The sequence below is a fragment of the Dipodomys spectabilis genome, unplaced genomic scaffold (assembly GCF_019054845.1).
Source record: "Dipodomys spectabilis isolate Male_0828 unplaced genomic scaffold, ASM1905484v1 ptg000163l, whole genome shotgun sequence".
NCBI lineage: Eukaryota > Metazoa > Chordata > Mammalia > Rodentia > Heteromyidae > Dipodomys > Dipodomys spectabilis.
This window is the reverse complement of record NW_024870840.1, coordinates 19332629-19348128: the sequence shown is the minus strand read 5'-3', so window position 1 is coordinate 19348128 and position 15500 is coordinate 19332629.

Sequence of the window (15500 nt, the reverse complement as noted above, 5' to 3'; positions counted from 1 at the left end):
CACACACACACACCACACACACACTGGCATTCTGGGGTTCCCAGCAAATAGCCACCCAGACCACCCTGTGGGAAAGCTCCAAGTGGACTCCCACAGGACAGCTTCCAGCTGCCAATGACCTCCGACAGAAAATAGAGTCGAGGAGCCCCTCACATCCCAGGACAACCTTGAAGGCAGGAAAGAGACCAGAATAAACAGCATTACAATGAGCTGGAAGAAAGAGATATTGTACATAACTGAAGATTGTTGTGATTGATGATGATCATGATGATGGGATTGATTTAAAGTATTTTGAGAGGAAGAAGTGGAGGGAGAGAAGGAGAAGGAGGAAATGGAAGAAGGAAAAACAATAAAAAATTTAAAAACGCATTTTGACTTGGGAGGGAGGAAAGATTATTGAAACTCCAAACTACAACAAAAACAGACTACTGCTGGAAAACATTCAAGATTTAAGAAGGGTTTTAAAAATAAAGATAGGAGCATTAACAATTTTTCAAATCAATAAAAGACTTGCAAGATCAAATTAAAAACATCTTAGTGTGGGTGGGGATGGGAGGGAAAAACTAAGAGAGAGAAAGGGAAGGGGTGACATTGTCCCCTCCCAAAATATACTCTTTACCTGACTGTAACCCAACACCTTTATAATAACAGTTTTTTTAATCTTAGAAATTGCAACAAAAAAGACAAAAGACACTGAAAATAAGAATGAAGGAAAATAAATATGAATCCCGCTCAGGAGAGTCAACATCAGAATTAATAGGGCTTCTAAAAGAAGAGAATAGAAAAATGTGGAGGAGATCATAAATAATAATCTCAAAAAGCATTGTGTTCTCTGTGTGTGTGTGTGTGTGTGTGTGTGTGTGTGTGTGTGTGCATGAGAGAGAGAGAAGGAAGAAGGGAGAGAGAGGAAGAGAGAGAGGAAGGGAGGAGACTGGGATTTGAACTTAAGGCTTTGCAGTTTATAGGCAGGTATTCTTTCATTTAAGCAATGCCCCCTACTCTCTTATGTTTTATTTTTTCCAGATAGGGTCTTGTGCTTTTGCCCTAGAACAAGACCCAGCCTCATGTAGCTGAGGTTACAAGTGTGTGCCACACATCGGCTCATTGGGGTCTCACTAACTTTTTGCTCAGACAGGTTGCCAAATTCATTCCTCCTGATGTCCATCTCCCAAGACTCTGGGATTTGTAGGTATGATCATATGGAGCCCAACTTATGAAATTCTGCAGAATCCAACCTTCCAAAAAGACAGAGCCCAGCAAGTGCTGGCCCGTCACTGTGAAATTTCAAAATACTGAGGGGGAAAAGGAAGAGTCTATGTGTGTGAGGTGGCGGTAGGTACATGTGTGTTAGACAGAGTCAAAATGGCATTTTTCGTAGCAACACTGAAAGCCGGTGATGACCCAATGTCTCCGAAAGTCTGCATAAAATGATTTGTAATGTAGAATTCAGCTTCTAGTCCAGTTATCAGCCATGTAAAGACATTTGAAGATGCGTGGACAGAAACATTTCAGACTTCTGAAACTTTCCCAGACACTTTCCCATGGAGCCTTTCTCAGCAAGCCACTGCTGGAAAAGCTCCATGGAGACAAGAAGCACAAATCACCAGAGTGGATGGTGCGGAGTGCATAAACCAGAGTCTATTGCGGGAGAGAATGCCAGCCACGCCCGGGACTGAAGGGAGAATAAACCATTCCACCAGGCCAGAGAAAGTCCTTTGACTCAGCGAGGAGGCTTGTGGTGGATCCTAGCTGGAGGACAAGAGCCCCCAGAGAAGCACAGCTGCTTCTTTCCAGGTCTGCCTTGCCTGTGCCAGGGTCTTGTGAGGTCCTGCTCTCTCTGCACAGCTGGATAGGGCACACCTGTAATCCTGGCTACTCAGGAGGCTAAGATCTGAGGATCACTGCTGGAAGCCAGCCTGGGCAGGAAAGTCTGTGAGACTCTTATCTGCAGTTAACCACCAAAGAGCTGAAAGTGGGCTTTGGCTGAAGTGGTAGAGCACCAGCGTTGGGCAGAAACCACTAAAGGACAGTGCCCTGAGTTGGAGCCCCAGTACCAGCACACACAAACACACACAAAGAAGGTAATATGTTCCCTCCTTTTACACTGATAAAGAAGCAAAGGGAAGGAACTTTCTTTTCTTTTGTGCCAGCTTTTTTGCTCAGCTTTCTTGCTGATAAATGGTGCTCTACCATTTGAGCCACATCTCAAGTCCAGCTTTTTGCTGGTTAATTAGAGGTGAAATCTTGTAGACTTTTCTGCTTTAGCTGGCTTCAAACCATGATGCTTCAGATCATAGCCTCGAGTAGCTAGGATGACAGATGTGAGCCACCAGCACCCAGCTCAAATGTGATTCTTTTATTTTTATATTGGTAGTGCTGGTGCTTGAACTCAGAGCTGTACACATTTGTGTGGCTTTTTCATAGTTCCACTTCCAGCTTTTTACTAGTTAATTGCAGATAAGAGTTTCACAGACTTTTCTGCTTGGGCTGACTTTGAACAGTGATTCTCAGATCTCATGCTCTTTAGTAGCCAAGATTACAGGCATGAGCCACTAGCGCCCCATTACACTTTTGATAAGTGATTTGAGCATCCATGGATTTTGATATCTGAGAGAATCCTGGAGCCACCGAGTCTAAAGGATAACCATAGTTGTGTTCAACCAAGTTCTGTTTCTGAAAAAATGTAGCAGCGCTGGTGTTAGTCTTGAGTCTGCAGTCCGCCCTTACTGCTAAGTCTCAAGGTTTTGTGACGTATTTGGGTGTTACTTACAAAGATTAATCACTCGCTTAGAAATGATGAGACATGAGTACACTCCTCCCCTTCCTCCCAACAGAGCCAAAAAGGGAGGGAGAGAAAGACCTCACATTGGTTGGGAATCCCACATCCTCCAGCGGGTCAGTTTCCTCCTCTTGCTGAATAGTCAGGGTTGAACAACTAGAGTTGAGTCCCTAGGTGACACTTAGGACTTCCAGAAAAATATTCCATGGTTCTCTTAGTGCCAACACAACATTTCTGGATTCTGAACACTTAGTCACGATTTGTCTGTTTGGTTAGTGTGTGAATCCAGCTGAGCTGCTGGGGAAAGTGGCCTGTTTGGTGGTGGTGGGGAGAAAAACAGAACATTTAATCTACTGCCCAGAAATCCCCAGGGCCTCTTCGGAGTCATTTGAGATGGTGAAACAATAAGAGGAAGAAAAAACAAAAACTGAAATTCATCACATCACATCTTATTCCATTTTTTTTTCATTTATTCATTCGTTCAACAAATGTTATTCAGCCACTGTTATTTGTCATGGGTTGCAGGAGGTGCTAAGAACACCACTGCGAATAGAATGAGATTCCTAGAATTGAGGGCGGGCAATCTCTGGTTTGGATGTGGCTCCTCCCACAAGGATGTGCTGGGAGATTGGTCTCTAAGGCAACAAGTGTTGACGTGGTGAATCCCACCTGCTTACAATGCAGGGCCTTGCTGGGCATGATGGTACACACCTGAAATCCCAGGACTCAGGAGGCTAAGGATCAAGAGTTACAGGTCAACCTGTAGTGAGACCTTGTTTCTAAAACAAATAGCAACAACTATGGCAATAAAGACCACAAAAGGCAGGGCCTAGTGGAAGGTGATTAGATTGTTGGGTGCTCTATCCTTGGAAAGGGATTAATGCTAAAACCCCATGTATGCTGTTCTCATGAGAATGGGCTGTTATTAAAAGGGAACAGTGACCCCTTCCTGCTCCTTGGCTTCCTGTCTTGCCATGTAGCTCCTGCCATTGTGATGCTATTTGCTGTGATAACCTCACCAGGGAGCAAACAGATGGGGCTGCCTGATCTTGGAGTATCAGCTTCCAAAACTGTAAGCTAATAAACTCTTTTCTTTTTTCTTTGATGGATCAAGGGGCTGGAACTCTACGCCTGGGCACTGTACCTGAGCTCTTCAGCTCAAGGCAAGCACTCTACCACTGGAGCCACAGCACTACTTCCAGTTTTCTGGTGGTTAATTGGCAAGAAGAGTGTCACGGACTTTTCTGCCTGGGCTGGCTTTAAACTGGAGTCCTCAGATCTCAGCCTCCTGAGTGGCTAGGAGCCACTGGCTTGAGCCACCAGCACCCGGCCTTAAACTCTTTTCTTTTTTCTTTCTTTCTTACTTTTTTTTTTTTTTTTAGTCAATCTGGTGGGCTTGAACTCAGGGCCCTGGGCCTTTTGCTCAAGGCTAGCATTCTACCACTTTGAGCCATAGTACCACTTCCAGTGGTGGTTAATTGGAGATAAGAGTCTCAAAGAACTTTCCTGCCCAGGATGGCTTTCAACCTTGATCCTCAGATCTCAGCCTACTGGGTAGCTAGGATTACAAGTGTGAGCTACCAGCAGCTAGCTAAACTCTTCTTTATAAACCATCCAGCCTCAGGGGTCTTGTTAGGGCAACAGAAAACACACCAATACAAAGATTGATTTAATTCTCCAAAGTAATATTTTCCAACAATTTAAACATTTAGAGAGTTCACACAATAGTAGTTCATGACATTGTCACCCAGCTACCTTTGCTTGCTATTGTCACCGACCTTTTCTGCCAGCCCCTTGGTGCCACCCTGTGACTAACTGATGATGTGTGAAATACTTCAGGGACCATAGCAAAGTGCTCAGGAAGCATGATGAGAGTGGGAGGAAGCGGGTGACAGGAAAGATCGGAAGCAGGGATGCTGAATCTAACCTCTCACCAGTGCAACAGATCTCATCGAGCAAGGTGTGAACCAAGGGAGCCTTCAAGAAGCTCTGCATTTCTTGAAAGACCTTCTCTGAGTCTCCAGCACATTCCTAAAGCATTGGGCCAGGAAGGTGTATGAGAAAGAGCTTTCCCCCTGCTGTGCAGCTCCTGCTTTAGGAGAGAGGCAGAGAGCTAAGAAAGAATCAGAATTCAAGCACAGTGTCATCGGGGTGCACCAAAATGCCACAGCAGAGTCTTCAAGGAGCAGTTCACTCCACCAAGGTTGGAAATCAGGCAGGTTCCAGATTCAGAGCAGCTAAGCGAGAAGGAACTGCGATAGGTAGTTGATTGAGGAGGGCTGGGCACCACCCTCTGTGTCTGACTCCTCAGAGCACAGAACCAACATTGTGGACATTTGATAAATGTCTATTGCCTGCAAGGAAGCATTTTATGATTAAACACGCTCTTTTTGTTTTTTAATCTCCTCAAACTCAGTACTCCCTTGATACTTCCCACATGGTATTCTTCTTTTGTGGAATACTCTTCCCCCATGTCGTTCTATGGCAAACACGCTTTTAGATTAAAAATAGCCCTCTGAGAAATGAGACCTCTGACCTTCCCATCAAAAATAGGTACCCACGCTCCACCAATCCTATCACACCCCCTTTTAAATGATCTTCAACAGCTGTACAAGGGGGCTTCGATTTAGGGAGGGAGAGAAAGACTCCACATTGGTTGAGAATCCCACATACGTGCCTACCATTCTTCTCTCCGTTTATCCGCCTCCCCGCTAGCCCCTGCCTACCCCATCAAGACCGATTTCAGCTTCCTGATACTCATTTTGTTAACTGCTCAAAGGGATTGTACCCTGGAGTCTCACCCCTGCCTCACCATACTTTAGTCCATTTGATTGTGTATGTATACGTATAACCTGGTCTGTGTTTATGTGTCTGTTTTATTTTAGGTCTAACATCCTACATGTGAGAGAAAAACAGACTCCCTTTGTCTTCCTAAGCCTGGCTTACTTCACTCAATATGATGTTTTCCAGATCTATCCATTTCTCTGCAAATCACATAATTTCACTCTTCCTGATGGATGAACATAATTCCATTGCTCCAGCATACTCGTGTATGCATGCATGCATGTGTGTGTGTGTGTGTGCATCATGTTTTCTGGATCCATTCATTCATTCAACTCCTGAGCTGTTTCCATAACTTGGCTATAGTGAGTGGTGTTGCAATGAACATGGTGTGCAGGCAGTCACCCCTTTTTGGTTCTCTGGAGCATTTTCACATCTAATGTGTCCATGGCCCATTTTCCCTCGCTCTTCACAGGAATGTAAGCTTAATAAGAGCAGAGATGAAGTCTCTTCTTCACAGCCACATTCATTCCCAACTAGGAGCCACTCTCAAAAATGGAACTGTGTATGAGACATGACAGTGGTTGCATGGGGACCATTGAAAAATCACACAGTACAGTGTGGAAAGAAAGGGAGGCACTGGGGTGTGTAAGGCAGAGGCTGATCGGCACAGCTGAGATGCTAGGTCAAGGTGGTTTGACAGGAAGCCCAGGTCTCCAGTAGGGCACTGGAAGTCAGAACTGGATGTCAGCAGTTCCAAGGCTGTAGACAGCCCTGTTAAAGGCTCAATAGGCAGAAGGAGAATTTCTGGATAACAGCCACAAATTGGGAAATAGGTCTTCTACTTTGTGTGTGCGGTGGGGAGGGGAGAGGTGTCATGGGGTTTGAATTCAGGGCCTGGGCGCTGTCCCTGAGCTCTTTTGCTCAAGGATAATCCTCTACCACTTTGAGCAACACTGCCACTTCCAGTTTCTGAGTGGTTAACTGGAGATAAGAGTCTCACGGGAACTTTTCTGCCTGGGCTGGCTTCGAACTGCAATCCTCAGATCTCAGCCTCCTGAGTAGCTAAGATTACAGGTGTGAGCCACCAATACCAGGCTACATTTTTAAAATGTTCTGTGTGTGTGTGTGTGTTCTCTTTTTTAAAAATTGTGATTATAAAAGTGATATACAGAGGGGTTACAGTTACATAAGTCAGGTAAAGAGTACATTTCTTTTTGGACAATGCACCCCTTCCTTTGCTCTCCCAGTTTTTCCCTCCCTTCCCACCCATAGTTGTATAGTTCACTTTTGATGTAGTGTCTATTGTGTACCACTGCTGCATTTGTTTGTTCTTTGTACCTCCATTTCTGTGCCCCCCACTCGCCCAAAGACAGATAAATGAATAAATAAGACAAAATGAAAAGAAAACAAAAACAGCAACAAAGACAAAATTTCTTGTTTCCATTTCTTTTTCATCTCATTTTGATAAACATTATTTTATATGATCAGAAGCACATAGGCATTGACCCTGTATGTTCCTCTCTTAAGAATATCTTCCTTTGGTCTCACTGTGTGTGAATGCCTAGAGTCCAGTAAAATTTCTCATGTCCAGTGTATTTTAGATCTAGCTTCCACATTTGAGAGTGCTGTTTGTGTCTCTGAGCCTGGCTTACCTCACTTAACATGATTTGTTCTAAGTCCATCCATTTCCCTACAAATGACATAATATCATTCCTTCTGTGTAAAATTCCATTGTGTATATATACCACATTTTTTATCCACTCATATATTGTAGGTCATCTGGCTGTTTCCATAACTTGGCTATTGTGAATAGTGAAGCAATGAACATGGGTGTGCAAGTGTCTATACTGGCTTGCACTCATGTAGGACTTTGATAGGAGAAACTTCTATCCTAGTTTTGGTTGTGTTTCTTCAAAAGAGACTTTGATCCAGGTATTTGTGTGTTGTGGTTTATTTGGGTGGTAACCCCAGGTTAGCCCAGTGGGACATACAGATGGAAGGATGAAAAGAAAAGGAAAAGGCATGCCCTTTATGAGTCTTTTGAGAGACTTGTGGAAATAGCTCATAGTTGTTCTACAAAGAAACGAGGTAGCCAGGGATTTTATACCCTGACTTCTTTCCCTCCTTGGTGCAGGGAGGCACCTGGTATAGTTAACCCTCCAACATGTTGGAATTATCCTGCACAAGTGCACAGCAGATATCTGTAGCCAGAGAAGGACACCTGGCAAGTGTTGCCAGTAAGAAGCAGCTGATGTGTGTGGAGTATGTGGCCATTCTCTGTAGAACCTGCTGGGGACTTTCATAGTAGCCAGGGGGACCGTGTATAATGACAACAACAACAACATTTGCTCTTGTTTGGTCTTTAGCAAAGTTTGGGGAAAGCACATTCCACATTTTCATTCTTCAGCCCTCCTCTTCTTTGGGAAAGGAAGTCTACTTGATTATATTACTGTTCAACAATATAACTGGGCACGGGTAGCTCATGCCTATAATCCTAGCTATTCAAGAGGCTGAGATCTGAGGATCATAGTTCAAAGCCACCCAGTCAAGAAGTCCATGAGACTCTTATCCCCAATAAACAAACGAAAATCTCAACAACCAAAAAGCCAACAAGTGGAACAGGGGCATACATGGAGGAGCACTAGCTTTGAGCAGGCATGAGTCCCAGTACTGGGCTGGTGCTAGGATCTGATCTTGGTCTCCTTAGCTGTGATTGATGGAAGAGAGGCCTAGTGGCTTGCTCTCATCCTATTAGCCAGAGTGTTGTCAATTACCCCTATTCCCTGGGACACTGGGAAAGTGTCTGAGCACAGGCATATCTTAGCCACAGAAAGACTAATTTGCATCCTCCTTCCCCTGGCTCTCCCAGGCACCTTTTGCTTGTCCCCACCCTTTTCTTCTTTCATAAATAAAGCTGTTAAAGTGGCAAGCAAAGAGAAAGAAGGCTTGGCATTTGATTTTGAAATCCCTTTGGAAATGTATGGCTTGGCAGAAGTCTGTGTCAAGGGCCTGTTTGTTTTTTGTTTGCTTTCCCTCTTCCCTGCATGAGTCTGCTCTAGGTCTTGCAAAATCAAGAGGTTCAAAAAAATCAGAATGGGCTGAGCCAGTCAGTCTGGTGTGCCCAACCGGAAGAGGCAAATGCAAGGGGCAGGGAAAGAGGAGGGACTAGAGAGAACCTGGGGCCAGGCAAATGTGGACCTTACGACAAGTCTGCAGACAACTCCGCCTCCAGTTTTCTTCTACCTGGAGGCTGAGGTGGGAGGAGATCCAGGCTCTGCGTCCCTGACAGCTGGAGGGGCGGGGAGAAGACTTAGTCACTCTTTATGGAGACCCTGGAGGTGGGCAGTTTGGCAGTGTTTCCCATCCAGTGTGTGGAGTATGCATGCCCCTGTGTCTTCACCTCTGGGGCTAGCCAGCAGGGAGGCACAAAGCTCTAGAGCCTGTGAAAGCAGCTCTGGTTTTCCTGTGTCCTTGACAAACGTAATCTGGGCAGACAAATAACTGGGAACTAGATAGGACAGCTCAGTGGTCTGACTGGGGCTTTTTACTAAGAGCCAGATAGGTACCCAGGGAAGACAAAGAAAGGAATGAGAACCTGATGGCTGAGTTTAATGAAATATTAGATCAAAACACTTAAGAACAAAGAGTTAAGTCCTTTTGTCTCCTCTTTTGTTTTTTTGGTGCTGGTCCTGGACCTTGAACTCAAGGATCGGGCACTGTCCCTGAGCTTTTTTTGTTCAAGGGTAGCACTCTATCACTTGATCTGCAGCTCCACTTCTGGCATTTTTGGTGATTTACTGGAGATAAGAGTCTCACAGATCTTTTTTGTCCAGCCTGGCTTTGAACCATGATCCTCAGATCTCAGTCTCCAGAGTAGTAGTAATAGGATTGCAGGTGTGAGCCACCAGCACTTTGCTTTTTTTTGTCTCCTCTTTGCTGTAAGATTTGTACCTGACCAAAGGAAACATCCTAACAGGTACTCAGGTTGCTGTGCTGGAAGGGGGAGAGGACATGAAGCAGGGGACAGAAAGTCCTGTCACCAGCTTTTCTTGTGTGACCTAGAGCCTAGTTTCCTCTCTGTGCTTTTGTGTTTTCTCATCTGCAAAAGGAGATGTAATACTACCCACTGCACAGACATTCCCTGAAAATCAAATGCAAATGAATAAACAACCCCCCCCCCCAAATAAACAAACAAGGAAAAGCCTAGTTCAGGGGCTGGCACCCATTAGGGACTCAGCAAGTATCTGAACCCAATATCAAAACACTCTAATTCTTGGCAGGAAGGATGGATACATGAAGCTAGGTATAGCAGCGCCTGGAAAATAAAATACAGGCTTCCTCGTCTCTGTGAGGAAGCAATAAAAACCTCGGGTAAGGCACGGCACAGACAATGAAAATATGACTTAAGAGCAGCCAGGGCAGGGTGGGGCCAGGCAGGGTAAGGGCGGTGACTGAACTAAATGAAAAACAACTCAATACCCTGCTATCATCCTTCATGGAACTACAGAAATAGAAACCCATAATGTGAAGGGCGAAAGGGTTGGCAAGGTCTGGTCTATAGGAAAAACCCAGGTTCAATAATGCCGTGAGAAGAGGGAGGTAGGAAAGTGAGGGGAGAGTCAATAGTGGGTTTGTGTCTGAATGGCTGGTTTCACAGTCCTAATGAGGCTTAAGCATCACAACATCCTTTTATGCTGAACTCATTAGCCTCTCTATCTGCTCCCAGATCTGCCAGCCACATGTCAGGAGCTCCTTCCACTTCCTCTGGTTGATGAATTATCAAGAGGGTATTTTCCACCTTTCTTTTTTTGGGGAAAAAAGAAAGCATTGGTATAGGAAGCAGAAAAATGGTCTATTTATATCCACTCCTCTCTCTCTCTGATTAAAGAAATGATCAATTCTGGGGACAGAGGGTTCCTCTGGGTACCTTGTTTAGAAGAGTGTACACTTAGCACAGCATTCTAAGATTGGAGCTCTGCTGTGCACTTCTATCTATTCTGGGAGGAGAGGCTGGGAAGTCCTGAGACTGGGGTTGCTTTATTTTGTTTTGTTTTTGAGGATTGAATGCAGGACCGTGAACACGTCAGGGAGTCATTCTGCCAATGAACTACCCTTTCAGCCTAGAAAGGTGCATTATAAATATTTTTAAGATTGTTGGAATAGCCACATTTTAGGGCTCTATTAGGTGTTAGGGACACAAAAATCAAGGAAAGGATTAAGACAGTGTTTGTGTTCTCAAACAGCTTATAAATAATTTATACTACCAGCTCATGGATGGCAGTCAATGATCAGAGTACTGAGTTATTTAACTGGCATTTGACAAGGTCTTCCTAAGACTAGTTAGGGCCTTTCTAAGACTTTCAAATCCACCCTCCCTCCCTGACCCTGCATTTCCAGATAGACAGTCTACTTGCCTCTCTCAGATTCCCTTTATTTGAAGAGTACATACAGCCTCTGGCTCTGACTTCAGTTGTGGCCCTTGACTCTGAGCCTAGTAGATACCTCTGTATTTACTACAACTTTCTACCAATATAGCCAAGTGGACTTTGCTGTATTCTTCCTAAGGAAAGCAGGACGCAAGAATTTGCTCATCTTTTCATCAGAAACCATAGCCTGGGAAACTTCTTATTTTAAAAGCTGAAAGCTGAATGTAACATTCAGGGTAAAACCTGTTTTCTCTCCCCCAGGCACAGGGAGTGACCTCTTTCCCTGTAACCCTATACCTTTTGGCATATACAATGATCATATAAATAAGGATAATAGATATAATAATAGTAGTACAAAGTTCTATGTTACCATTTATTGAATGTGCCTAGCAAACCAGGTGTCATGCTAAGAGCTTTACATGCATTATTTAATGCTGAAAAGAACCCCAGAGGAGACACTGTTATTATCTTCCATTTATAGATTGTATCAGCTAGCACTTGAGTTTGACTGCACGTCGAAACCTGTTCAAAGTGGCTTGTACAATTGGGAACTTATTTTTTCTCAAAGAAGGATGGATTAGAGGTTGGCGGGCTTGCTCAGGTATGGTGGCTCTGTCATACCACTCCTAGCACAAGGATTTGCTGTGGTAGGGACAAGATGTCTGTTGTTTTCTCAGTTTGCTCTAATGAGGAGGAAGGGGGAAGGGCAAGGAGTCTTGTCTTCCTGTGGTTTTTGTTTTGTAAGCTGGGAGGGAATGCCATCTTGAGGGAAGAAATGTATCCTGTGGTCATCCTTTGCTGCCAGTGAGCCTGGGAATTCTTTTTCTTTTCTTCTTTTCAAAGCTGAGCAGATTTCTGTCCTTAACAAAATTGGGATTCTACTCACAGTAAAAGAATGAAGATTGAGTTGGTAATCACTAGTCCCGTTTCACAAAGGAAGATGCTAATGTATTTATTAAAGTCAACTATACACACACACACACACACACACACACACACATATAATATACACACACACATATATATATATAATACACACACACACACACACACACATATATATATAATATACACACATACACACACACACATATAATATACACACATACACACACTCTCTCAAGCCCATGTCTGTTTGACACCAGAGTCTATGTTCTTGATCAGTGGGAAAGAGGACCATCTTAACATGCTGTATCACAACTGTTTTTTATTTGTTCATGCCCTTCTTTCTATTTGGTACTAAGAATAAATTTTACTCATCTTGGTATTCCAGATGCTTCTCTATAGTTTCTTTAGGGAATAAGTGAACCAATGTTAGGATTTTGGTAGTTCACAGATAAAACTTATTACTAAGAAAAATATTCTTTACTGTGTTTTTCCTCTGTAATATTTCATAACTACCTGTTTCCAAACAATCAGCAGCAGCAGCTATATATAAAATAAATTATGTGTTTTTCTGCTGCTGTGGGCTCATCATTTTGATTCTTCTATGATTCATAGGCCTCTGTCTATTCTCTTTCTCTAAGTGCTTAATTCTTGTTTACAAAGCACAGTCCAATTTCTCTTTTCTCTGCCTGAACAGTCATTCCTATACTGCATGGCTATATTTTAGGGAGTTGAATAACAATAGTTTGAGTCAAAGGCAGCTCTGACCCCGAATCTCATTTCTTACTTGGTCCTGGGGTAGCCCAGGAAGGACTTATGATGATTTAAATTTTAGTATTTGGCAAAGCAAATAGGGAGGGGACAAGAATTCCTAAGACATCAGTTCAGTAAGTAAATTTCTCAGAAAAGCAAGTGCTGATGTGCCTAGGATAAAAACAGAAACCATCATTGTTCTACAGACCACTGGGAACCATCTTGATTTCTCTTCAAAGCTATAATGCTTGGACTGGACAGGATCAGGCTCCATATGTTATAGGGTACTGCTAGCATGAGACTCCAGACTTAATTTGAAACTGTCCAATTCAACTCAAGAATAAGCTTGTGCCAGGTACTGGTGGCTCATGTCTATAATCCTAGCTACTCAGGTGGCTGAGATCTGTGGTTAAAAGTCAGCTTGGGCAGGAAAGTCTGTGAGACTCTTCAATTAAACAAAGAAAAAAGCTGGGTGCTGTTGGCTCATGCCTATAATCCTAACTACTCAGGAGGCTGAGCTCTGAGGATTGCGGTTTGAAGTCAGCCTGGTTAGGGAAAGTCTGTGAGACTCCTATCTCTAAAAAATCAGCAGAAAACCAAAAGTGGCACTGTGACTCAAAGTGGTAGAGCGCTAGTCTTGAGCAAAAGGAACTCAGGGACACTGTCCAGGCCCAAAGTCTGACACTCAGGACTTGCAAAAAAAAAAAGGGGGGAGGATGGGGGGGAGGATGGGAAGGGATGGGAAGGGGAAACAAAGGAGGAGGCTACAATGCTTGATAAGAAATGTACTCATTATCTTGCCCATGTAATTGTAACCCCTCTGTACAGTATTTTCACAATAAAAAAAGGGGGAGGGATAAGCTTGCAAGTGTGTGGACCTAAAATATTGGTTGTAGAAATAATACTGTAATATTAAAAGATAAATTTCTCTTTCCAACCCCATGGGCCTCTAATCCATAGCTTTCTATCACTGATAGCTTAGATAATAAATAATTACTACTTACCAGGCTGTTACTATGTTACGCATTCTACTAAGTGTTTTATTAGATCTCATTTAATGCTCAGAACAACATTGTGATTATTATTGTCATTTTACAAATGAGGAATGTAAGTCAGTGGAAATAATTTGCTAAGTGTTAGTGGTTATATAAAGGGTAGCTTGAGGGGCTGGGAAGGTGGCTCAGTGGTAGAGTGCTTGCCTTGCATGCATGAGACCCTGGGTTCGATTCCTCAGCACCACATAAGCAGAAACAAAAACGCTGGAAGAGGTGCTGTGGCTCAAGTGGTAGAGAGCTAGCCTTGAGCTGAAGAGCTGAGGGACAGCGCCCAGGCCCAGAGTTCAAGGCCCATGACCAGTAAAAATAAATAAATAAATGAAAGGGTAGCTTGAGGAACTTTGTCCCATCTAAATTGTAAGCAGTCCTACCCAAGTCACCTTATAAGAAACATCAATCATAGTAATGATTCATCTTGACAAGTACTTTATCATTCTCATTTGCAATGTGAATGAGATAATAACGGTACGATTTAATATTAATATTAATGTATGAACGCTTACCACAGGCCATTCTGATTTTGCTAGTTCTTTATTGTGGTTGTGACAAAATACCTGAGAAAATAATCTAAGAGAGGAAGGATTTACTTCGGCTCACTGTTTTGACTTATAGTCATTTGGCCCAATGGGTTCTAAGTCTGAGGATGGTGAGGTAGAACATCCTGGCAGAGGGCATGTGATAGAATAAAGTAGCTCATCTTCTGGTGGGCTGGAGACAGAGCCTGAGGAAGAGGCCAGGGACAAGATAGACACTTCTAAGAAATGCTCCTAGTAGCCCACTCTCTCCAATCAGGCCTTAGGTTTCACAACGTCCTCCAAGTACCAATAATGCTTTCAATTATTAATTTATCAATGATTAAGGCATAGATTAGGTCAGAGCCCTCATGATCCAATCATTTCCCCATCAGCTTTGAATACAGTCTTCAAGGGGCATTTGAATTCAGGGCCTCATGCTTGCTCAGTGTACCTGCTTGGCTGGCACTCTACCACTCAAGCTACACCTCTAGCTTTTTACTGGTTAATTGGAAATGGAGTTCCATGTTTTTTTTTTTTTCTATCTAGTGGCTAACTTTGTGAGCCACTACCACCCTGTTCTGATCAAAGTTCTTAATGTTTGCTCCTTATAATAATCATTTCAGGAAGATGCTATTATTATTCTAATTTTCCAGTGAAGAAACTGAAGGATAGAGAGGTTAAGTGTCCAGAAGGCATTATGACTTGTGCATGGTTGAGCTAAATAAGTATTATATTGCAGCTCACTAAGAAAAAAATCCAGGTTCAAGGTAAGTCATCCAGTCTTTTCCTATTATTTTCCAAGCCCTGAAACACTTTCTGTAAGGGAACTCTGGTCACCACTGGTCCAACATTAACTTCACAATAAGTAGGGAAGCCTGGGCTCCACCTGTGTTGTTTGACTCTGAAGTAGAGTGAAACTTCTGTACTGTTTTAGTTCTAGCAACTTAATGCAAGTTCAAAGACCAAGTCAAGGACTGGTTGCAAATGACCTTAGAAATAAATCATCAAACCCAGGGTTTCTCAATTTCTGAACTACTGCCATTCTAGGCAAGTTAACTCTTTCTTGGCTGGGGGGGGGGGGGAGGGTTGTCCTGTGCAAGGCAGGATATTGAGCAGCCCTCTTAGCCTCTATTCCACAGATGTCAGCAGCAACTCCTAGCTGTAACAATAAAAATGTCTCCAGACATCGAGAAATATGGGAGTGGGGGGTGGGGGAAAAGCAAAAATGGGCTTCTAGTTGAGAACCACTGATGGAAAACATTCCCTTCTTTCACAGATGTTGCAGTTGGGAAGCCAAAGAAAT